The sequence below is a fragment of the Sus scrofa genome, chromosome X (genome assembly GCF_054392235.1).
Source record: "Sus scrofa isolate SSC_HxYL_T2T_F1_AM1 chromosome X, Sscrofa_HxYL_maternal_Yorkshire_Landrace_v2.0, whole genome shotgun sequence".
Lineage (NCBI taxonomy): Eukaryota > Metazoa > Chordata > Mammalia > Artiodactyla > Suidae > Sus > Sus scrofa.
The window spans coordinates 25,371,568-25,397,989 of record NC_139401.1 but is presented as its reverse complement, the minus strand read 5'-3'; the positions used below and the strand labels follow the sequence as shown (position 1 = coordinate 25,397,989).

Genomic DNA, 26,422 nt, shown 5'->3' with positions numbered 1-26,422 from the left:
CAGTATCTGGCAAAGATGTCTTGAGTGGATACATAAAGCACTAACAATATAGTAAGAGATTAATAAATTGGACGAGATTAATATGAAGACACTCTATTAATGAAAAGACATTGGGAAAGCAAAAGGTTAAGACAGAGGCCGGGGAAAAATATTTGCAACACATATAACTGATGAAGAACTCATACCATAATATGTAATATAAAATAAATCTTTTTTTGTTATTATTTTTAATAGTTATTTCCCCAATGCAATTTTTTTTCTGCTGTACAGCATGGTGACCCAGTTACACATACATGTACACATTCTATTTTCACATATTATCATGCTCCATCATAGGTGACTAGACATAGTTCCCAGTGCTACACAGCAGGATCTCATTGCTAATCTATTCCAAAGGCAATAGTTTCTATCTATTAAGCCCAAGCTCTCCAACCACCTACTCCCTCCTCCTCCCCATAAAATAAATCTTTATAATATAACAAGAATTCCTACATATCAAAGAGCTATAGACCTAGAAGGTGATGTTAAAATGGGCAAGAGACATGAAGCGGCCCTCTCAAAATGATCCCAGGGTAATAAACATATGAATGTTTCTCAGCTTCATTAGTAATCACTGAAGTACAAATTCAGACAACAGTGGCATGCCATTACAACCCACCAGAAGTGCTAAAATTACAAGATTTGACAACTCTCAGACATGTATGTGCTAACTGGACTCTAAGACACTGTAGGTGGGAGTATAAATTGGTACAACTTTCAATATCTACTCAAGCTGACCATATTCACACACTTTGATCTAGCAACCATGCTCCTACTGATATAGCTAACAGAAATAGGTGCATAAGTGCCTCAAAAGGCACACTCAAGAGCATTTGAAACAGCAGTATTCATAATAGCCAAAGCTAGAAAGCAATCCAAATGTCCTTCAATGGTAAAACTAACAATGAATCATAGTGGAATTGTTTAATGGCCAACTGTACAGCAAAGAAAATGAATGAACTACTTCCACAGGCAACATCAAGGATGAATCTCACAAAGCTGAGCAAACAAAGCAAAACAGAAAAATATATAGATCTACCTTATGATCCTCTTCATAAGAATTCAAAAAGAGTCAAAACTAATCTATGGTATAGGGACAGTGTTAATACATCAGTGGGGATGGAGGGACTAGTAAATAAGAAAGGGCCAAAGGTGGGTTGCAGAGGTACTAGTAAATGATTACTTCTTGACTTGGGTAGTTTCCATGTGTGTGCCCAATTTGTGATAATTCATTGAGCTGGAATCTACTTTCTTTTTTGCAAATTATAATTCAATAAGGGCTTATTAAAGTATAATTCATAAAAATTAAAATATAGGATTTTGAGGTATTTACCTTTCGAATTATTAGTCAAAGCAATGTTCATAGCAAATCAGTAGTATTTTAAAAAAGCTAGCAAAGTATTTAACATACCCAAAACAACAAAATATTTTTTAAAATGTGTGTAGTCCCTGTATGTAATAAAATACTAACTATTCTGATGCGAGTAACTTGGCACAACAAAAAAATTAAAACACTTTATGTGGTGAATAGTTACTATGTTTTTCTGAAAGTAATAAATCACCATTCACTTTAATTACATTTTAGAAATCAGATTTTCCATTAAATCAAGCTAGCTTCTCTCATTTGCCAGGATTAAATTTTGATGCATTTGGGTATTTCTACACATCATTAACATGGTGAATGGAACCAACTTTGGTAAAATTTAGACAAATTAGTCTGTCTATGCATTTCTGACATAAGTCACATTAATATTTTTCTCCTGATTTACTCTTTCTTTTCTAAATCTTTGGTTATCTTTGTGTGGACATCATTCGCGTGTGGCAAATTGTTAACATTTTAAATGCCATCTTCAGACCACATGTGAAGTTACTTATTCTTTTTTTTTTCTTTTTAATGGTTATATTTTACTTTTAATTTATTTTCTTTAAATTTAAATTTTTTAAAAATTTTGTATACTATTTTAAAAGGTTACTTTCCACTTAGAGTTATTCCAAAATATTGACTCTATCCTCGTTTTGTACAATATACCCCTGAGCCTGTTACACCCAATAGTTTGTACCTCACACTCCCTCACTCCTCTATTGCCCCTCTGTTCCCTTCCCCTTTGATGACCACTAGTTTATCTTTTATAGCTCTTAAGTCATCTCCTTTTTGTTATATTCACTAGTTTGTTGTTGTTTTTAGATTCTATGTATAAGTGACATCATATAGTTATTTGTCTTTCTCTCTCTGACTTACTTCACTTAGCACAATGCCCTCCAAGTCCATCCATGTTGCTGTAAATGGAAAAATCTCATTCTTTGTTACAGATGGGTAATATTTTGTTGTAATACATACCACATCTTCTGTATCCACTCATCTGTTGACAGACTGAAGTTGCTTGTTCTTTGTTAACGTTACAGAGCTGAAAAGCCAAAGGGCACACTCTGCCTTTAAAGTACCTGGGTGATTTTAGGTGAATCACTTCACCTTATCAGGACTCATGACCACTTGTAATATGAGGAGATGAAATTTTTACCTGCCAATGGTTGAGGAGCCTACACATCTATTATGGCTTTGCCTTTTGATATTTGATAGTGAAGACTTACTAAAAGACATTGTGATTATTCTTCCCCTGTTCTGTTTCACCCTGTTTTCAGCGATGGGCCCAAACCCTCCTGCTCATTTGTATTACTCTCAACTCAAGCCAAGTGACCCAGTCTTTCTCCAGGCTGAGATCCTAAGGGATTCTCCCAACCAGTGAAGCCAACAAGTGCAATGCTTAAGACAATATATATTGTCTATATTCTTTGAAATCTCCACTACTTTGAGTAGAGAGAATAGGAGTACCTAGAAGCTTCATGATGTATCATGGTTTATGTTCATCTTTTTTGTACATAACTCAGACTCCCCAAATGTCATCACTTTTCTGTCTCCCATAGAAGTATTGGTCCTAGACCAGACATCTAGATTAAAAAAAAAAAAAAAAAAAAAAGACAACGTCTATCCTCACTTATCAACAAACAGCACTTAAATGTGATTTTTCTTTCAATTGTATTCCCATTAGCATGGAAATTGGGACTCACCACCACTGTAACAAAATTGGAATATACACAATTCACCCTCTATCAGGTTAATAATTCCATTTAGTTTGACCTTTACTATGTTTTTCACTGCCTTCATTTCTGTGGCCAAAAGAATGCCAACTATTCCATAGTTTTGCTTATTTTTTTTCTTCTCTACCTCCTCCCAAAGGTCAGCCAAATCTCTAAAATTTATTTTAAATGTGTAAACTGACTCCTTTTATTTCTGCAAAATACCACTTATGCTATCCCTTTTTCTATATGATAAATTGCCCCTTTAATGCCCCCTTACTCCTTCCCACTCAGCATTCTCATAATTAAGTTTTTATTCCTCAAATTTTTAAAGTCTACATTTTACAGCCTAGTGGTCTATCAGTAGTCCAGTGTAGGAATTATCTAACTTATACTAGTTGATATATAACCTACTGTGTAGACACCATCAGAAATCCATAAACTGTAGTTTATGTATTAAAATTACATTTTAAAAGTTCTGAATTCTCTTATTCTTTACAGTACCAACATGACCCCAGGACTACTTCTAAAATCATTATTCTAATTGACTTTAATCCTTTTATCCCCTTTTAATATCAAATTTTCACTACTGGGCATATCACAGCCTTCTATCTATGCTGACCACTTTCTCCAGATAAACACTTAACAAATATCTATCTAAATTAATCATAGTTTTCTCATGATAATAAGATATTCCAAGGGCATCTTTTCTTGTTCTACCCCATGTAAAAAATTTTCCTTTTAGTGGAATATAATGCTGAGTTCAAAAATAGGGGAAACGAAAGTGCACAGGAGAATGTTTCATTTAATGACCTGAGTAGCCAGGATGACGCCAGAGATGATTTAGGTCACTTTGTTGAAAAAAAGGAAGAGTGCCCTTAAAAAGACAGGAGGGTCAGAAGGTCAGGAGTTCATACTGATTTTTCCAACTTAGTTCTACCTTCACTTACCTTTAGACTCTACTCTAAGACCTTATTGTATCACTAATTTTTTCTCTCTTAAAAATGCCATGCTAGGGAGTTCCCATTGTGGCCCAATGGAAACGAATCTGACTAGTATCCATGAGGATGCAGGTTCGATCTCTGGCCTCACTCAGTAGGTCAGGGAACCTGTGTTGCTGTGAGCTGTGGTGTTGGTCACAGACATGGCTTGGATCTGGCATTGCTGTAGCTGTGGCATAGGCTGGCAGCTGTAGCTCTGATTCGACCCCTAGCCTAGGAATTACCATATGCCTCAGGTGCAGCCCTAAAAAGCAAAAAAAAAAAAAAAAAAAAAAAAAGCATGAAAGAAAGAAAGAAAGAAAAAGAAAATTGTGTATGTGATTAAATTATGGTGATTTCACCTGGCTCCACAAACAACTTTAAATTTCCATTCATAAGTATTTCTTTTTGGTCATTTGGGCCTGTGGCCAAATTTTCCTCAAGTTGGCTTGGAACTGGACAGGTCTAAATGATCTATAGAGCCAGCTTCACCTGAGCCCAGCCTCTCTAAAAAGACAAAGAAACCCAAACCAGTCCCAGAGAAACATGAAAATATTAAAGGCGTACAGCACTTAGATCAGAAGATTGAATGCAGGCACTTATTGGAAAATAATAATAAATAACTGTGTTTGAAGGTTTTCGCAGAAAATCTTTCAATTTTCATTCCCAAGAACCAAAATACATGCTTGAAACCCCATAACTAGATCTACTATTTTAACCTACTTTCTAATTTCCTTTGTCTTTATCAATGTTCATTCAGGGCACAAGAATTCTAGCAAGCTCTGTATTTTACCAAAAACCCTCATTATAGACATATTACTCCAAGTCCTTCCAACCCAGAAAGAAAGGTATCTGAAAAAAAAATCCCAATTAATACTGAGATTATCAAATAAATATGCTATTACAGCTTATAAATGCCTATTATCCTGATTAGAAAGTTGACATATTAGCCTTATGCATAATTTTATGAGTATATTGGGCCCACAAGATTTAGTTCATAAAATACAAAAGCACAAATAATTGTAACACATTTCAGTTAGGATTCCATGATAGCTCCCAATTCCATCGGCCCATTTCCAGATTGTTTTAGTCTCCATGAAACAAATGCTGGGGATTGAGAAAGCTCCATCTAAAGGAAAGCTAACTGATTGACCAGCTCTGAGTTCCTAGGTCTCCTCCCATCAGAGATGAGAATAAGCATTATAACCTGTGAGAAAATGTAGAAAATCAACTACATTATTTATTATTTATAATAACTTGACTGAAGTTGGAGAATTAGCAGATCTGCAGTATGCAAAGTTGTCATATGCATACTAGTTCAGATACATCCCTTAATATATGATCTGAATTATATTCCTGATCATATTCCTCATCAATTTTTTCATCATACAAGCTCCTTTCAAACGTCTCTGGAGACTTACCCACCTGAGTGACCTGAGTGAAATTAACTAAACATATGTGTTCCTGCCTTTCATTAACTTATACTTCACTTGTATATTATTGTTTACATTATAATTATCATAACTATGATATGATCCCATTGATGGCCCACACTGGACTAATCACTGCTTTATGAACTAGTGTATTTGAGAGCTATACTACACATAGGAAGGTAGGAGAGGAAGGGAATACTTCTCTTTTCACGGACTCAAGTTTTAGCTCCATAACTGTTGTAACAGGAAGAACATTATAAGGAACTTCAATTCCTGAGGAAAATGGTGGAGAAGTAGGATGTAAGACTCACCTACTCCCACAAATAGACTGAGAATGTATCTATGTGTGGAACTGTTCACACAGAAAATTTGCTAAAAGCTGACAAAAAACCTCAGAATTATGATAGAGCAAGAAAAACTTCATGAAACCGGACAGGGGAAGAAAAAGAGAAAAGAAGCAAGATGGGACCTGCACTCTAGGAGGGAGCTGGAAAGAGGAAAAGCTCCTGCACCCTGGGAAGTTCCCCCACCAGTGAGATCATCACCCAAGACAGGAGGAACTCTAGATAATCAATGTGAAGCAGTTAAAATGGAAACAATCCTCCACAAACGGGTTAGTGCTAAGCAAACATATGTGGGTGCCAGCAGGTGTCAGAAACTAAAACTCTGGCCTTAGATATGAGACTCAAAGAGAGAGCTGGGGCTGGCTATATGGGGGAAAAAAACTGGGTTGGCTACACAGGAAAAGCCTGAAGGGACTAAAGTATATGGCTACCACATTTGAGGGCATAAGCTGAGGCAACCCAGTCAGGCTTAGAGGCTAGGCACCATTGTTCAGGGGTGCTGGAGGGAAGGAGTGGGATCCACCACTACAACCTTGTTCCCTGTATGCATTCCCAGGCTGCAGGACACTGTCTGCTTCAGCTCTGGGAGCCACACTGGGAGCTGCCTAGCAATAGCTAAGAAGCAGCCTCCCCTCACCTCCGCCATTAGGACTACAGAGAACTTGGAGCAGGTGGAGAAACTGCCTGGGGGAATAACACAACCTCCTGGGCTTCTGCCAATTGCCCCTGTGCTAGCAGCACCTGTTACATGCCAGAAGAGCCAGGAGAGGGCAGCTGGTGCATGCTCTCCAGAGGAGCTGCAAACTGTCCGACCAGGAGAGGCACAAGCTCTGCGGCTCTGTCTAGCAGCCCCATGGGGGCCCAATCCAATGGTGCTCCTTCTGTGCCAAGAGAGCCATGGGAAGCCACAGCTATAAAGAACACTCCTGCCAGCAGCAAGGCGGGGGAAGGGATGGCCAGAAGTGTGCATTCTGCAGCTACAGGGAGAGTCTTTTAGCAACAGTTAGGGAGCAGCCCCCCCTGTTCTTGGGGCTACAGTGAGAGATTCCTAGGGTGACCAAACAAGAAGAGTAACTGCAGAGCACTGCCTGCCCCTACAGCTACAGAGAGCAGCCCCAGAGCCTCCCCAGCAAAGGGAGGGACTGCAGAAGCAGCTGCTAACAATGCCAGCTACAGGAAAGAGCCCTGAGAGCTGCCTGGTAGCAGGACAGTTTGTAGGACCCACTGCTGCCCCCACATGCGGCAAAAGCAATTGTGTGACTGTGAATCACTGCCATCTTCCTTATAGACTCCATCCCTAGCAGCCACCCAACCCCAGGAGAGTGTTGTGATACCACTGCTACCACCATGTGCTCTAGGTACACATGAACCACTACCACCCCTGAGAACTCCAGAACTGGGCACCTGCTGCTGCATCTACATACCTGCTGTCAAGGAGACAATAAACAGAAAGGTAGACATTATGAGATGACAAAGAAGTAGCTTTCAGACAAAGGAATACACAAAACAAAAATACACAAAAACAACTAAATGATGAGGAGATAGGCAACCCTACCTGAAAAAGAAATCAGAGTGATGATAGTAAAGATGATCCAGGCTATTGCGGAAAAAAATGGAGACAGAGATCAAAAAATTAAAAGAAATGTTAAATAAAGAGGTAGAGGATTTAAAGAGCAAGAACTAAGATGGATAGCACACTATCTGAAATGAAAAATACACTAGAAGGAATCAATAGCAGGATAATGGAGGCAGAGAACAAATAAGAAACATGGAAGACAAAGTGATGGAAATCACTCCCACAGAAAAGAAAAAATAATGAAAATAACTGAGAAAAGTCTAAGAGACCACTGGGGCAAGGTCAAAAGTACCAACATTTGCATCAATAGGGGTCCCAGAAGGAGAAGGCAGAGAGAGAGTATGGCAGGGAAAGTATCTGAAGAGATTATAGACAAAAGTTTCCCTAATATGGGAAAGGAAACACTCACTCAAGTTGAGGAAGCACAGAGAATCCCATACAGGATAAACCCAAGGGACAACACAGTGAGACACATACTATTCAAGCTGATAAAAATTTAAATAGAAAGAAAAAAATTAAAATCCACAAGGGAAAAGCAGCAAATAACATAAAAGTTAACCCCTATAAGGATAACAGCTGATTTTTCAGCAGAAACTACTGAAGGGAGTGGCAAGATATATTTGAGGTGATGACGAGTAGGAACATAAAACCAAGACTACTCTACCCAGCAAAGCTCATATTCAGATTTGATGGAGAGATCAAAAGCTTTTCAGATAAGCAAAAGCCAAAAGAATTCAGCACCTCCAAACCAGCTCTATGACAACTAAAGGAACTTTTATAAGCAGAAAAGGAAAAGCCACAATTAGAAACAAGAATATTACAAATGAAAAAGCTCACTGGTAAAGGCAAAGATAATATAAAAGTAGGAAATCACCCATTGACAGATATCAAAACTAGCAAGCATGAGGAGAGGACAAATGCAGAACATTGTAAATACATTTGAAATTAAGAGACCAGCAACCATAAATAATTCTGCACACATATAGATGGTTATATAAAAACATAACAGGAACCATAAATCAAAAACTATAATGGACACACACATAAAAAAGAAAAAGCAATTCAAACATAACACTAAAGATGGTCAGCAAATCACAAGAGAAGACAACAAAAGAGGAAGGGAAGAAAAAAGACCCAAAATAACAATCCAAGTAACTAAGAAAATGGCAATAAGTACATACTTAACCATAATTACACTGAATGTAAATGGAATAAATGCTCCAACTAAAAGACACAGACTGGCTAAGTGGATACAAAAACAAGACCTATATATATGCTATTTACAAGAGACCCACTTCAGATCTAAAGACACATACAGATTTGAAGTGAGGGGATGGAAGAAAGTATTACATGCAAATGAAAACCACAGAAAAGCAGGAGAAGCAATAATTCATATCAGAGATAATAGATTTTAAAATAAAGAAGGTCACAAGAGACAAAGAAGGGCATTACATAATGAGTAAAGGATCAAGCCAATAAGAAGATAATAACAATTGCAAATATACATGCGCCCAACATAGCAGCACCACAATATATAAAGCAACTACTAACAGCCATAAAAGATGAAATAAAAAGTAAGACAATAATAGTAGGGACAACTTTCTACCCTAAACCAACAGAATATAGTTTCTTTTCTAGCATACATGGAACATTCTCCAGGATAGATCACATCTTGGGCCACCGATCAAGCGTTGGTAAATTTTTTAAAAATGACAATATTTCAAACATTTCCTCTGACCAAAATTCTATGAGACTAGAAATCAACTATAAGGGGAAAAAAACAGCAAAAAGCACAAACTCCTGGAAGCTAAACAATATGCTACTAAACAACCAATGGATAACTGAAGAAATCAAAGAGGAAATTAAAAGATACTTAGAAACAAATGATAATGAAGATACAACAATCCAAAACCTATGGGACACAGCAAAAGAAGTTCTGAGAGGGAAGTTTATAGCAATACAATCTTATCTAAGAAAAGAAGAAAAAACTCAAAAAAAAAAAAAAAAGAACCTAACCTTATACCTAAAACATCTAGAGAAGGAAGAACAAAACCCAAAATTAGGAAGGAAAGAAATCAGAAAGATTAGAGCAGAAATTAATAACACAGGGGAAAAGAAAACAATAGAGAAGATCAATGAAACCAAAAGTTGGTTCTTTGAAAAGATCAACAAAATTGATAAACCTTTAGCCAGACTCAACAAGAAAAAAAGGGAGAGGGTTCAAATCAATAAAATTAGAAATGAAAAAGAAGTTACAACTGACACCACAGAAATGCAAAGGATCATAAGAGACTACTATGAGCAACTGTATGCCAATATTCTTCAATATCTGCAAATCAATAAATGTGAAACACCACACCAACAAACTGAAAAATAAAAAACATGATCATCTCAATGTATGCAGAAAAAGCTTTTGACAAAATTCAATGCCCATTCCTTCTAAAAACTCTCCAGAGAGTGAGCACAGAGGGGAACTACCTCAACATAATAAAAGCCAAATATGAAAAACCCACAGCTAACTTCATTCTCAATGGTGAAAAACTGAGAGCATTTCTGCTAAGATCAGGAACAAGACAAGGATGTCCACTTTCACCAATGGTATTCAACATAGTTTTGGAAATCCTAGACATGGCAATCAGAGAATAAAAAGAAATCCAAATTGGAAAGGAAGAAGTAAAACTATCACTGTTTGCAGATGATACACCATACCTAGAAAATCCTAAAAACACTACCAGAAAACTATTAGAGCTCATCCATGAACTTGGTAAAGTTGCAGGATACAAAATTAATACACAGAAATCAATGGCATTTCTATATACTAACAATGAAAGATCAGAAAGAGAAATTAGGGAAACCATCCCATTTACCAGTGCATCAAAAAGAATAAAATATTAGGAATAAATGTACCTAAAGAGACAAAAGACCTGTACTCTGAAAACTATAAGACACTGATGAAAGAAATCAAAGATGACACAAAGAGATGGAAAGATACACCATGTTCTTGAATTGGAAGAGTTAATATTATCAAGGCAATCTACAGATTCAGAGCAATCCCTATCAAATTACCAATGACATTCTCCACAGAACTAGAACAAAATATTTTAAAATTTGTATGGAAACACACAGACCCAAATAGGCAAAGCAATATTGAAAAGGAAAAATGGAACAGAAGGAATCAGGCTCTCTGACATCAAACAATCCTACAAAGCTACAGTTATCACTATAGTATGGTACTGGCAAAAAAACAGAAATATAGATCAGTGGAACAGTATAGAAATCCCAGAAGTAAACCCAAGCACCTATGGTCAACTAATGTATGTCAAAGGAGGCAAGAACATACAGTGGAGGAAAGATAGTCTCTTCAATAAGTAGTGCTGGGAAAACTGGACAGCTACATGTAAAAGAATGAAATCAGAATATTCTCTAACACCATACACAAAAATAAACTCAAAATGTATTTAAGACCCAAATATAAGGCCAGATACTATGAAACTTCTAGAAGAAAACATAGGCAGAACATTCTTTGACATAAATCACAGCAACATCTTGTTTTATCCACCTCCTAGAATAATGACAATAAAGACAAAAGTAAACCAGTGGGACCTAATTAAACTCAAAGCTTTTGCACAGCAAAGGAAACCATTAAAAAAATGAAAAAATAACCCATAGAATGGATGAAAATCTTTGCAAATGATGCAACTGACAAAGGCTTAATCTACAAAATATACAAACAACTCATACAAGTCAACAAGAAAAAAAACAAATAACCCGATCAAAAAATGGGCAGAAGACCTCAACAGACATCTCTCTAAAGAAAACATACAGGGAGTTCCTGTCATGGCTCAGCAATAACAAACCCAACTAATATCTATGAGGAGGCGGGTTTGATCCCTGGCCTTGCTCAGTGTGTTAAGGATCTGGCATTGCTGTGAGCTGTGGTGCAGTTGGCAGATACAGCTCAGATCCCATGTTGCTGTGGCTCTGGTGTAGGCTAGCAGCTATAGCTCCAATTCAACCCCTAGCCTGGGAACATCCATATGTCTTGGGTGCAGTCCTAAAAGAAAAAAAAAAAAAAGAAGATGAAGACATAGAGATGGCCAGCAGGCACGTGAAAAATGTTCAACATCACTAATTATTGGAGAAATGCAAATCAAAACTACAGTGAGGTATCACCTCACACCAGTCAGAATGGCCATGATTAACAACTCAACAAATAACAAATGCTGGAGAGGATGTGGAGAAAAGGGAACCCTCCTTCACTGTTGCAGGAATGTAAATTGGTACAACCACTATGGAAAACAGTATGGAAGTTCCTCAGAAAACTAAATATAGAACAACCATATGATTCAGCAATCCCACTCCTAGGCATATATCCAGATAAAACATTCATTCAAAAAGATACATGTACCGCTATGTTCACTGCAGCACTATTCACAATAGCCAAGACATGGAAATAACCCAAATGTCCACCAAAAGAAGAATGGATTAAGAAAATGTGGTACATGTATACAATTAAATACTATTAAGCCATAAAAAGGACAGAATAATGCCATCTGCAACAACATAGATAGAACTAGAGATTCTCATTCTAAGTGAAGTAAATCAGAAAGAGGAAGACAAAGACCATAGGACAACACTTACATGTGGAGTCTAAAATATGGCACAGATGATCTATCTACAAAACAGCAATAGATCACAGACGTGGAGAGCAGACTTGTATTTGCCAGCAGGGAGGAGAGAGAGAAGGGGATGGACAGGGAGTTTGGGGTTGGTAGATGCAAACTATTACATTTAGAACAAATAAGTCATGGGGTCCTACTGTGCAGCACAGGGAACTGTGTCCAGTCTCTTGGGTTAGAACATAATGAAAGATAGCATGAAAAAAAAAAACAAAAAAAAATATTGTATGTGTATGTGTGGCTGAGTCACCTTGATGTACAGCAGAAATTGAAGGAAAAATGTAAATCAACTATACTTTAATGAAAAAAATTAAAAATCTAAACTCTAAAATTCAGAACCCTTTATGTTCAAAATTCTTAGAGAAAAATAATACCCAGGATCCCCTGGGTAAGATAATGGCTTTTGTAACGATTAACTAATTAGTTAATTCATCTTGACTATGGTAATGCACAAAGTAACGCATGCACTTCACAGTTGCCTGTGGAGTAATACCTCACACATTCTTATTAGAGACATTTCTTAGGTGTACACAAAAAATAATAAATCAAGAATTGCCTCAAAATTAGGCAATGCACAGAGACACTACTAATTAACAGGCTCAAAGAACAGTTGTTTTGTTGATTTCTCTGAGTTGTTAAATCTGGTTGGGTGGTTGCAGGTTTTTTCTCACTTCAGACTAAACCTGAATCTTATAGACATGATCTGAATTTTTCTTTTTCTACAGTGTTTAAACTTTGGCTGAAAACGTTTATATTTCTGCCAGCTGATAGAATTACATAGTGCCCATTCATCTTCATTATTACCTTGGTTTTAGAAGATAAATTCTGTACTACTTCTACTGTTCCCCATGTCACAGCTTCTCTGAAGCAGTCAGTATTTGGTATCACTACTCAATTTATCTTTTTTTTTTTTTTTTTTTTTTTTTTGTCTTTTTAGGGCTGTACCTGTGGCATATGGAAGTTCCCAGGCTAGGGGCCAAATTGGAGCTGTAGCCGCCAGCCTACGCCACAGCCACAGCAACATGAGATCCGAGCCCAGTCTGCCTGAGACCTACACCACAGCTCATGGCAATGCTGGATCCTTAATCCACTAAGCAAGGCCAGGAATTGAACCTGTGTCCTCATGGATCCTAGTCAGACTCGTTTCCACTAAGCCGTGATGGGAACTCCTATATTTTTTTTTCTTTAATTGCTTTATTGACATTATAATTCACTTACCATAAACTTCACCTTTTTAAAGTACACCATTCAGTGGCTTTTCCTGTATTTACAGAGTTATGCAAACATTCCCACTATTGAATTTAAGAACATTTTCATCACCCTAAAAATGAAGCCCTGTCCACATAAGCAATTATCCCCTTCCGCTCTCTTGACCCTTAAGGACCTCCAAGCCCTAAGTAACCACTGAGCTACTTTATGTCTCTATAGATTTGCCTATTCTGGACATTTAATATAAAAGAAATCATAATATGTTGCCTTTTGTGACTGGCTTCTTTCACTTTGCAAAATGTTTTCCAGCAAAATGTAGCATTTATCAGTACTTCATTCCTTTTTAGGGCCTAATAATATTCTATATTATGGATACAACATTTTGTTTATCCCCTCATCAATTGATGAATATTTTGGTTGTTTATTTTTTGGCTATTATAAATAATGCTGCTATGAGCATGCAGGAACACATTTTTGTGTGGTCATGTATTTTCATTTCTCTTGAGCATATACCTAGTCATGGAATTGCTGAGTCACATGGTGATGATATTTAGCATTTGGAGGAACTATCACATTTCCAAAGGGGCTGTATCATTTAACATTTCCACCAGCAATGTGTAAGTGTTCCAATACTTGGTTTATCTTTACCATATTAAAATTAATTGTTTTCTCGCTGATAAATTTTTATTTCATTAAAATCAAAATAAAGCTTAGCTTTTACTTTATCCTGGGCTCTTCTTTCCTCCACATCCTTTTCAGGGGTTTACAGCATGAAAATAGACCCCAGACAAATGCATCAAGCTGCATGTACCCATTCAGATTTTTTGGTGCTTCTGACTCCCACAATCTGTCCTCAGTCCCAGCAAGCTTTCAACTCTCCTTTTTCCACCTCATTACTGCTGCTCTTCTAAAGTGATAAAGAACTATGAGTCTCATGATTCTTAGCAATGTCAGGCTTTTGGAACCTGCATAAATTATGAGACAGAAACATTGAATGTTTCGGTTAGTGATGAATTTTAAATCACTGGGACTCTGAACAGGGAGCCATAGTTTAAATTATATTCTGTCGGTATGTCTTGTTTATGGATGCTTATGTTCACATTTAATATGAGGCCTCAGAACCCAGATCTCAGTAACAATTGTCCCTATTATTGAAAAGCAGCTTGTTTTTTACTATTGTGGAAAGAACGCTACTCAGAGCTGTAACTGCAGCTTGTTTGGTATCCTTTGTTTCCCTTTTAACACCGAAGGTGGGCATGCTCAGAGGTTGATATTCATTTTATAGTTTTACATCCTTGTACACTTTTAGTCCAACAGTCAGGATAAGCAAAGATATCAGTGGCAGAGTTTTAACCACATAAATTAGATTACTGCCACTCTTTGTTCATTCTGCTGAGGCTGCATAATCTGGACTGTTTTTCTGGTGCTTGGTATCTATGGAAAAGAGGTTAAATAGCATAGTATTTTTTACCCTTTGAGCCAGTTGAGCCATAAATATTTTTGATTGTGAACAAAAACTTTAGCTTTCCATCCAGATTTTCAGATTGGCCCCCTCACTTCTACTATTGCTAATCAACATCTGGGCCAACAGAGATATTGCGCTTCATGCATACAAACTAAATCACATTCATTTGTCTACAAAGAATATAACTGTGTTGATGCCATGAAAACACTCCATTTATTAAGCAGGTCCCTTTGCACCTGTTCAGTGATCAGCCCAATTTAATCCAGGCTCTTCACGAAATATTAATAAATTTGAGCAGGCAAAATTTCTCAAATCCTTAGCATCTTCAAAAAAGGACTCCTTGAAGAATATTATAAAAAGTTAACACGATTAGAGTATCCTCATTGTGTGTGTGATTAGTGTCCATATTGTTGAAGAAAGACAAGCATAATTACTCTACCATCAACTGCAGATCGACCCTTAAAAGGAACAGAGAAATTAAAATGGTGGACTCAATGGATAAAGGAAGAAGGCTATTAAGTACATAAGGTTTTAACATGATGGAGGATAATGTAAGAAAAAGAATGTATATGTATGTATAACTGGCTCACTTTGCTGTGCAAGAGAAATTAACATTGTAAATCAACTATAATAAAAATAATTTTAAAATTTAGAAAAGAACATAAGGTCTTTATGCTTTACCCTTTCAATATGGGTACTCAACACTGGCTACACATTAGAATCACCGGAGAGACTTTTAAAAAATACCATGGCTATAAGACGGTGCTCAGAATGTATATTGCATGTATATTATGCTTTAAACAAGCATTAAGAAAACATAACCAAGACAAGGATTGCAGTCCAAGTCAACTGAAACCTAAGAAAGCCTATTAACTGGATCACGGCTGAGTGGGGTGGGGGGGGTTAGTTCACTGATTGTCAAACATGAAACCCCTGGGGATGGTGAAGGGTAGCATCTGGCTGAGTAATTCTGGAGGATAACCTGAGTCTGGATTGCTAATAGGCATAACTGTAATTCTTAGTGTTCCACCACCCATGTTTCGAGAAGCAAGGCTCTAGTCCAGTGGTTCCCTGACTTGAATATGTGTCTGAGTTCCTTGGGCAGCTTGTTAAAACAGAGTGCTTCAGCATACCCCAGAGTTCCTGGTTCATCAGATCTGGGATGGGGCCTAAGGATGTGCATTCCCAGGTGGTGCTGATGAGGCTGGTCTGGGAGCACACTTTGAGAACCACTGCTCTAAACCATATCCAAGCCCTACCATGCTCAAAAATCAAAGTCATGAAGAGCACTCACAAAGTACAGATACTCAAGTAGGAACCCTCTGAAAGGTGTTAGCTTGCTCCACATGTATTTTCAGCAGGTTGAGTTACCTGATTTCCCATACACGTAGAATGAAGGCTTCCATTTGAAGCAAGGTTAACACCCTGCTGAAAACAGTGTTACAGCTGTCAAATCAGCAGTGAGGGTGGAGCACAACTATTAAAATGCAGGTGTCAGTGAAATGTCTCTGCCAAGAAAAAAAAACAGCTCCTTGGCCTCATTCACCATGTAGCCAAGTGTTGTCATCCATCAGCAACCTGTAGGTGCCTACATTGGGCTTAGTCACAGTGGCTCTCAGGAAGGTTCAGGCGCATGTGTGGCACACAGGATCTTTCCTTCTCCTAGTAACTTGCATCTGAGCTTCTATCAGCATAAATGATCCAAAATATTTGCTAAAAGCCTACAATAGGAGCAGCTCAATAAATGTCAGTGCTCTTGTTTCCATTATAGATCCTCCAAGTGCTGAATGCCTGAACCCTGTAATTCATTTCTGCACATACCTCCTGCCCTCCCCAAGCCCCCAGACTCATATGAGTCAACCTTTTTAAAAAAAAAAATTTGCTTTTCTGGCTGATACACAACTAAAGAGACCCTTATATTTGATAGAACCATTTCTGCAGCCCCTGCTCCTCCATTGAACCCTTAATCTGATGCCACCTAAAAACCCAGCATGGTACTTATCTGCAGCAAATCTGTATGTTCTACTTATGCCACCCAATGTATGCATGGCCCTTAAACTCTATCAGACTCTGAGAAAATTATGACTCATTGTCCAGCTGGGTGCAGTATCACCATGGAACGTTTGACCTCTTATCCAGTTAGCCACAGATCACTTTTAGGAAAAGGAATGGATTATCTGAATGGAGCCTGCTTGGAGCCGGAAGCCTAGTGGGCTGCATTAGCAGTGATACCTAAAAGTAAAACAAGCCCCACCACCACCTCTCTCTCTCTCTCTCTCTCTCTCTCTCTCTCTCTCTCTCTCTCTCTCTCGACTCCTAAACCACCTAGCCCCAAGCTTCTGGCAAGCTTATTCTGAATGTTGACATATTTGTTCCATCTTCTCTGATCTACTGACTCAATTATTTACAGTCAAGAAGGTACCAAGATCTACATTAGGAAATAGAGGCCAAAGGCCCTGGCCTGTTCTCCATTACAGCTTTTCTTACCATAAAGCTGAAAATGTGAACCCTTTTTGATTTCTTATAACTATTGTCAGTTGGTTAGAACTTAAGAGGGGTAAGAAGGGTGGCTGAAAGTTTGTATTGACTCATTCCCTGACTCTTGCATATATTTGTTGCTTCTAATATTTATTCCTATAGAATTGCTTTAGTAAAAATCATTTCTCACATATCTTAGATCTCTGACTTCTTCATTATTACAGTATAGGTTTCTATAAGTGGTGTTACTAAATCATAAAGTATGAGCATTAAAAGGTACAAATTTCCAGTTATAAAATAAATAAGTCCTGGGGTGTAATGTATAGCATAGCAAGTATGGTTCATAATATGGTATTGAATATTTGAGAGTTGCTAAGGGAGTCAATCTTAAAAGTTCACATCACAAGAAAAAAAATTGTAACCATGGAAATGGATGTAAATTAGTCTTCATGTGGTACCAATTTCACTATGCATACAAGTATCAAATTATTATGTTATACACCTGAAACTAATATGTTATATGTTAATTATATCTCAATTTTTAAAGTATGGGCATTATAACATTTGATGCATAGTGACAATGTTTTTCTACAAAGCTTTTAATAATTCACCATCTCAGCAGCAGCAATATATGAGTGCTATCTTATTTCAACCTCATCAGCATGTTAGCACTGAATATCACCATTTTGTTAACATTTGTCAGTATTATAGAAGAAAATAATTTAAAAGTTTTCCTTTGACTATTAGCCAGCTTGAATTTTTTAATACGTTTATTATTCATTTGTATTTCTTCAGTGAATTACTGCTCTACAGGTTTTGTAATTTTCACACTGGACACTGAAAACTAAAGTTTTCAAGGGACCATTTTCAGCTAAGATATGCTTCACAGTAAGTGAGAATGGTCTACCACACTACATTTTCCTATGGACACAGGAAGCTCTGTTTTCTTCATTGATTTGGGTGATATGACCACTAGGTTATCAATTGTAACATGAGCAAAAGTCATGTGTCACTTCCAGTCTGAGATAGTTAAAAAGTGTTGTCAATTCTTCTTTTTCTCTCTCATCCATGTAGCAAGAAGGCAAGAACTCTTGAGGTGGCAAAACTGCAATAAGTCTAAAGTTGCAATGCCAAGGTCAAATAATCAATACAGAAGCCATCCCAGATAGCCCTCTTTGGGGAAAAGCTACAGAGAAGAGGCAGCTGACCTGCAGAGTTCTGTGATGTCAGTAAAAATAAACATTATAGGCTGAGACCTTACATAACCTAACTAAGATAGCACAGCACAGCCTAACTCATAAAGGAGATCAGCCCTAAATAAGTGGTTCCAAAATGGGGGTGGATTTCACATCCTGCGTGGGATATTGGCATTGACTGGAGGCATTTTTATTTGTGAAAACTCGGGGTATTTGCCTGGCATCAGGTTGATGGAGATCAAGGATGCTACCAAGCATCCTACAGTGTGTAAGACAGGCCCCACAACCAAAATTTATCCCACTCAAAATGTTGATAGGGCCTGCCCTAATTCTATCATATCTACAGGTAATATTCTCCCAATTTATCTTTGGCTCTTAAATTCTCTTTGTAGTAGATTTTTTGAAGCACATAAAACATTTTCCATACAGTGTGTGTGTGTTCATTCCTACTAAAGGAACACTATGTAGTCATAATTGATTATGTGGGAACCAGAGGGTATCCTAACTAATGAGCTAGCATAAGAATAAGGTGAAAAAAGTGACCTTTCTCACCAAAGGGAAAAACAGTAAGGAACATTCTTCCTCAGAAGCTGAACTAGGAAATAGTTTCAACTGTATGACATGAATTTCAGACTGAAGAGAAGTCACTTAGGGACATTGCTGCTTTGGCTAAGAAAATGAGAGCCGTAAGGTAGGAAATGAGCAAAGGGAGACCCGGGAAACACCATCAGATCCTCTGAACTTGAAATAACTGCAGGGGAGAGGGGGTGACTCTGTTAGAGGACTTTTTCACTCTGAGGACAGTTTCATTCAGAGATCATGCTAGAGGGAGAGATTCAGCACACAGAAAATGTTCTGGCAGTGCTTCCACAGAGACCCATCTCCTTACCGGGCACTTAGCATCATCTCACTGTAGAGAAGCACCTCCTGGAATGAGAGGTTCCCCTGATGGAGCAGGACAAGTACAGGAGGGTCATGTGAGCCACAGGAGAAAGGACTCACTGTGCGGAGAACCGCCACAACCTCAGCATTCAGAAATCACATGGTCACTGAGAAATGCACGGAGACATTGCAGACTGCAAGCAGCTTACAGGGTATGTTATGGCTATCAGGTGCTGAGTAAGAACTGGCATTAGATTTGGGGAAGGGCAGAGTTTAAACATTTATTCTGTTCATGAATTTCCAATCTGGGCAGGCTCAGCTAAGAAAGCCTGTCCCTACTCTGCACAGCATCAGCTGGGGCAGCTCCAAGGCTGGGGGCTGGGATCCCTCTGAAGGCTGGCTCACTCCCAGATCTGGTGGGTGATGCTAGGAAAACACAAATAGCTGGATTGTCAGCTCCAGGTGACCTCTGGGAGCCCTTCAGCTTACAGCCTTCTGGTTGATTTTTGCCCAGCTTCGTGGAATTTCTACTTACACACACACACATACACATACACACACACGAGTTCTCTGGAAGAGACTCCACAGTCCTCCTGGGCAGGTTTATTCATGACGCATTTTCTTTGTGAAGTATTTTCTCCTTAGTGAAGCATTTTCCTCGCAAAGCTCCCTCCTCACTCATGAGCTGCCCTGAAAGCTGCAGCCACCTCAGCCCTTCTGTCTCTTCAAATCATGGAAACTTCCCTGCTCTGCTAGGGATCCGCATCACCACAAGGCAGGACAGCAACGGCCTCCAGGGAATAGGCCAGTGCAATCACAAGGCTTACCTCAGTTTTTTTTCTGTTTTCGCAGAGGTAACAATCTTGAATTTCCTATTGTCCAGTGCCCCAAACTAGTGCTGCATATATTTTTCCAGTTTTCCAATTATTTATGCAGATGGGTAATTTGAGTTCTTCTGACTCTGCCATGGCCTACTACATCTGTTATGTATGATAACTTTTTACGTTGAGAAACAGATACATCAGATCCATTATACTATTGTCTCTACTATGGTATATCTTTAATTATTTCCATGTAGCAAAAATATATATATAAAAATAATTAGAAGAAGAGATTTAAAATTTTAAATCTTACCAAGCTGCCATTCTCATGTTAAAATAGCAAAAATATAATTTCAATTTATTCAAAGTTACAAAGAGTAACTGCCACAGATTCTGTCTGAAAATGAAAATCATATATAATAATTGATGTTCCACAAATACAGAATACAATAATCAAACTGAATTTGGTGATAACTATTGGAAATATTACATAAAAGAATGAAGAATAGAACCTAAAGATCAAAAGGTCACACCACCAAAAAGGTGAAAAGGTTCTAATACAAATGTTCAATAACCTTTCAAATGTAAATAAAGCATTCTTCAGCAATCCAAGCAGAAAAATCAAGTCACCTATCAAAGGGGAAATACAGACTTTCCTCAGATTCTCCACATGAGTAGTTAATGCCAAAAGGCAATGGAAGACCATGTAGTTGTTCTGAGGATCAAGCCTAGGATATCTATCAAGACACATTGTTTAAGAAAATCAGCAACAGAAAGGCATTTGTAAACATCAAATCGTCAATACTTCAAGACACTATTTGAAAAACTACTTTACAAAAAAGTTTAGGAACCCAACAGACAAAAAGGACTGATGGGGGAGTTCCCATTGGCTCAGTGGTAAGGAACCCAACTAGTCACCATGAGGATATGGGCCCCATCCCTGTCCTTCCTCAGTGGATTAAGGATCTGGCATTGTTGTGGCTGTGGTGTAGGCCCAGGGCTACAGCTCCAATTCAACCCCTAGCCTGGGAACTGCCATATAAAGACTGATGGGGAACATAGTGACTGAATATAGACCCAAGCTTAAATGATCAGAGCAATGACTATATACACTCTCTCTGTCACCCTCTCTCCCTCATTCACATAGACACACGAATACAAATATATGTTTATAAATACACACACATATATGTTCATATGTGTATATACATTAAATGCTATAAAGCACCATGACTTCTTAACTTGGAGGTTAATATGTGTGAAAGATTAAGAGTCATAAGTAACACTTAAAAATCCTTTAAGCTCTAATAGAGTTCAACATACATGGTTTTGTGCCTACAACCCAATATGTTAAATATGCTAAATATTAACACTTACTTGAAAACAATTTCCTAGACACATGGAAGAGGAACAAAAGGAAATCTATATGCAGATAACTGCGTATGCTAACAATTCTATCTTCAAGCTAGCTACCAAATACTCACTGTGAAGAGGGGATTGGGAGAGAATTCAAAACCCTTTCTGTTCTCCTGCAGTGTTGATTCCATTTCATCTTAATATTGTGCATTTATTCACTATGCACCTCTCTGGGAATTCAAAACAATAAAATCTAGTGGTGAATGGACAAGAGATTGAGAATACTAAATAGTTTCTCCTTGACTTAGAATTTACTCCAATTTGTTTAAATATCCAGTATATGTAAACATAATAAATGTTAACAAATTTGCTTGTGATTGTAAAAATTAAAGGTTACCTTGTAAAATCAGTGTGTAACTTAAAGATTCTACTGTAAATCTTTGCAAAGTAAAAAATAAATGCACAACAAAATCAAAAGGTGTAATAAATTTTGACTGTTAACTACATTATCTTTAATAAAAGAGAGTAAAACTAATACCACTTAAAAAATGAAAGCTAGCTTTTAAAAAGGAAGCAAATTATTTGCTTTATATAATCTTCTGTCTAAGTCTTAAAGGGTTATTTTATGAGCTGGTCTTGAAGAATACAAACAGTAGCTTCGGCTTCACTTCGTTTTCCTTGTGCTCAATTAAATAAATCAAATAAAACTTAATAGCATTACTTAAATCAGTATACATAATATACAGTTTTTATAAAATGATTTCTCTCTATTCATTTTTCTATCTGTATGTATACAGTCATCCCTCATTATCCTTGGGAGATGAGTTCCAGGACCCCCCCCACAGTTACCAAAAATCTGTGCACAGTCAAGTCACTCATATAAAATGCCACAGAATTTGCATATAAGCTACACACATTCTCCCATATACTTTAAATCATCTCTAGACTACTTATGATACCCAATACAATGTAAATGCTATGTAAATAATTGCCAATGTGGCAAATTCAAGTACTGCTTTTTGGAACTTCCTGGAGTTAAAAAAAAAAAAAAATTCCATCTGCTGCTAGTTGAATCTGCAAATGCAGAAGCTATGGATACGGAGGGCCAACCTCACATAAGAGAGAAGTCTGTAATGATTCCCAAAATATTAACCCTGATGAATTCTAGTGACAATTTGAGTTGATTCAACTTTTAGATTATTATTTCCTCTACTGCTTGGATTTTTAATGTACATATTTCATTTTATAACAAAGTCAGATCTCAAAAAAAAAATCACATCTTTCAGAGCAAAAAAAAAAAAGAAAAAATCACATCTTTCAGAGCAATACTTCCCATTGTCTTCACCCTCCAATTCCATGCCAACTGCTACTCTTTGGTGTCAAAAAGAAAAGCTTCTCTTCTCCTTTAGGGAAAAAAAAATTCTCCTCCATATATATGCCACTTAATAGATTTCCAAAGAGATCTGGTTCAGGACTAGCCATGACATTACAAGGGCTTTATGCCCACAGATCTATATAGATCCGTCTTCATAGAACATGTTTGATATTTTGAATTATAATGCAGGGATAAATATGCTAAAAACTGGAGCTCCTGCTGTGGCACAGTGTGTTAAAAATCTGACTGCAGTGTCTTGGTTCACTGTGGAAGCACATGTTCAATACCTGGCCTGGCCCAGTGGGTTAAGGATCCCAAGTTGCTGCAGCTGTGGCATAGGTCACAGCTGTGGCTCAGATTTGACCCCTGGCCTGGGAACCTCCAAATGCCATGGGTGTGGCAAAAAAAAAGCCAAAACTTGATATTTGCTATTTACCCACACCTGACTAATATCTGTTCTCTGATATAATTCAGAGTGTGATGGTCTGTTCAATTGCAGATTAATACAGTCTATGCATGAATGAGTAGCTAATTATTTCCTAAAGTTATATAGTTTTTATTCTGTTGCCTACAACCAAAAACACAGATGCTTTTTAATGATGATGGTTTATAGTTTTCAAGCTTCATTTTTCTTCTTGGCTTTGCCATTTTGAGGACAATTAGAAATACACTTTGGTGGTATTTACTACACTATGTGTTATAGACTGAATGTTTGTGTTCCCATCCTCACCCCCTCACACTATCCCAATTCATATGTTAAAACATACTTCCAAGTGTAAGGTACTAAGAGGTGGAGTATTTGGGAAGGGATTAGGTCATGAGGTGGAGCCCTCATGAATAGGATTAGTGCCCTTATAAAAGAGACCCCAGAGAGCTCTCTCACTTTCTCTACCATCCAAAGACATAGCTAGAAGATGACCATCTATGAACCAGGAAGGGGGCCCTTTACCAGACACCAAATCTGCTGGGGACTTGATCTTGAACTTCCCAGCCTCCTTAGAACTCTAAGAAAGAAATTCTGTTGTTTATAAGTCACTAAGTCTATGGTATTTTATTACAGCGGCCTGAAGCAACTAAGATACTCCACACATCTTCTTTAAGGAGAACCATTTCTTTCTATAATTAACTTCTCAGTTTTTTTTTTTCTTTTCTCTGGATTCTTATGTTTTAGCCTTAAAAACCTGGTTCATCTTTGGAACAGGAGAGTAACATGGTCAGAAACATCTAATATATTCAAGGCAAAGCTGGTCTCTTCATTGTCTTGAATTTGAGAGTGTCCTTAGAGAATATAGTTTTTTAAAATATTCCTTACCCCTTAGGTACAACTGAATCACTTTTTTAGGGGTCATAACTCACATTTTCCTGGACTTAGAGGTGCAAGTTTCCTTGTTGGCACTTGCCATGGTTGGTGAAAGCTGAACAAGGTATTTGGCACAGTGAATCCCTGTGGTAATAACTAAAATAAAGTTATACCACTATAAAACCTTATAAATTTAACTCTGTTGTTGGCTTCCCATTGTGAAACTTCCACCTATTATAACCCTAAAATTTCTATACTTTATCTGCGTAGCTCATCACAAGCTCACTGTGCTGGGGCTTATTAGGGAAAAATGTTATGAACATGCAGGATATATATGCATGGAGACTATGAAGAATTTGGTTCTAAGAGTTATACTAGACAGACCACACCTAGGATGACATGGCCAGTTCCACATTCAACAATTTACCAGGAATATTAAATTATAGAAAGTCTATTCACCTCATTCTGGAATGTGACCAAAATGAGGGAAATCTATAAATCATCCCAGGAAAGGAAAGATGAGGGATATGGAATGACCCCTTGAGTAAGAAGAGCCAAATGAAAACCATAGGAAGCTGGCATATGGGGTATTTTATGGGAAGAATTAGAACCAATAAGTGAATACTTTAGAAAGCAGATTTCACAATACTATACAGAAAAAACTATTAAGACTAATGTGAAAATGAAGTTTCATATAAAGGAATGAGATTCCCATCACTGGGTGGGTTTAAAAGGAAGCTGAAATTACCTGCTAAACTCTCAGAAATGTAGCATGAAGGATGCCTCAAGAGAAGAGAAAGTCTTCCTACATGGCTCCCCAATTATTTTGGAAATCTAGGAACTTTACCACTCTATTAACAAGGAAAGAGAACTCCAGTTTTCAAAAGTATAATAAAGAGCCAGCTTTTAAGAAAGTGTCCAATTATGAACAGGGACTGTGTAACTGGAATCCAGATCTTATAATGCAAATATGTGCCACTTATCTATGTGTGTTTGTTAATTGAACCACACTGTGTGTGTGTGTGTGTGTGTGTGTGTGTGTGTGTGTGTGTGTGTGTGTGAGTGATATAATATTGGAACATTTAACATCATGGTCACAGGAATAAAAGAGGAATATACCTCCCTGTACCTTAATATCACATAACTCAACCTTTAACTAATACAGCTATTAGAGATTTCATTAAATGTGGTCTTCCTGAGTGAAATATCTTCTGGATTTATCTCACAAGTAGAAGGCACTTATATTTAAGAAAGTCTACTAAGAGATCATTTAGATTATGCAAAGCCAGTCCTGGGAGTCCATGCATGTAAGATTCACAAAGGCAGGCATTTTTGCCTGTTCCCTGATCTCCCTAGGGCACAGTCTACCATATAGTAGGTGCTAAATAAACGGTGAATGAATGGATGGAGGTCAAGGCAGACTGAAACAAGTATCTTTAGGTTCACTCCTGTCTTCCTGAAGAGAAGGGGAGAGTGGTTTTGAAGTAGGGGGATAAGAAACAGCTCTTGCGGAAGGAAGGAGGAAAGAGTATGGGCAGGAGAGCATACCAGACGGAGACTGGCAGCTACAGGGGGCAAGAAGACATGAGGGGACATGATCTAATTCAAAGCTCCTACAGTTTTTTGAATGACTCTAAGACCTAAAGTGATAACTGAGCTACAAAGGCATTTTAAAACTAGAATGACAAAAGTCAATGAATTTCAAACAGTATCTAGCAAAATGTTTATAAATAAAAAGATGCACTGGCAAAATTCAGGGAAGAAATTATCTGCCCCAAAGGATTCTCTTGGAACTTTTTTCCTCTTCTAAAAAGAAAAATGGGATGGTTAGTCAGCAGAGCTAGGGCATTTATAACAATGTCCTCTCTCTAATCACTGATTTGTTTTCATTAGGTAAGTAGTTAGTTTTGTAAAGCTTTTTTGTGCCCCTTTTGCTCTTGGCCTTAACAAAACTGGTGGTTCTGGCACTGCCATTAATTCCATAGTTGCAAAATTCCCTTCAGGAAACATTTTAACTTTAGTTTACTAAAAATACTAAAGGAAGGATAGTGTTTGGATGACCGGATATTGAGGAACATGTTACTTATCAATTAAAATATCTCTGGTGCAAGGACATTGTTAAGTGTATGCATATAAAACATAGAACATCTGGATTAAAACAGCAATGGCAGTGAGATATGATATCTTCATTATACCAAACAACTGGATATTTGG

At 37.5% G+C, this 26,422-nt stretch overlaps 1 protein-coding gene and 1 long non-coding RNA gene across 3 annotated transcripts in view; one reads left to right on the top strand and one right to left on the bottom strand.

Moving 5' to 3' along the window:
* LOC110257722 (uncharacterized) overlaps positions 1-7,438 on the top strand; it is a 476,707-nt gene extending 469,269 nt beyond the window's left edge. The window contains exon 18 of the transcript XR_014835843.1: positions 6,428-7,438. The gene's annotated coding sequence lies outside the window, so the exon portion shown is untranslated. The remainder of the gene's footprint in view (positions 1-6,427) is intronic.
* The window catches only part of LOC110257768 (uncharacterized), a 575,664-nt gene that overhangs the window by 114,148 nt on the left and 435,094 nt on the right, over positions 1-26,422 (bottom strand). The window lies entirely within an intron of this gene.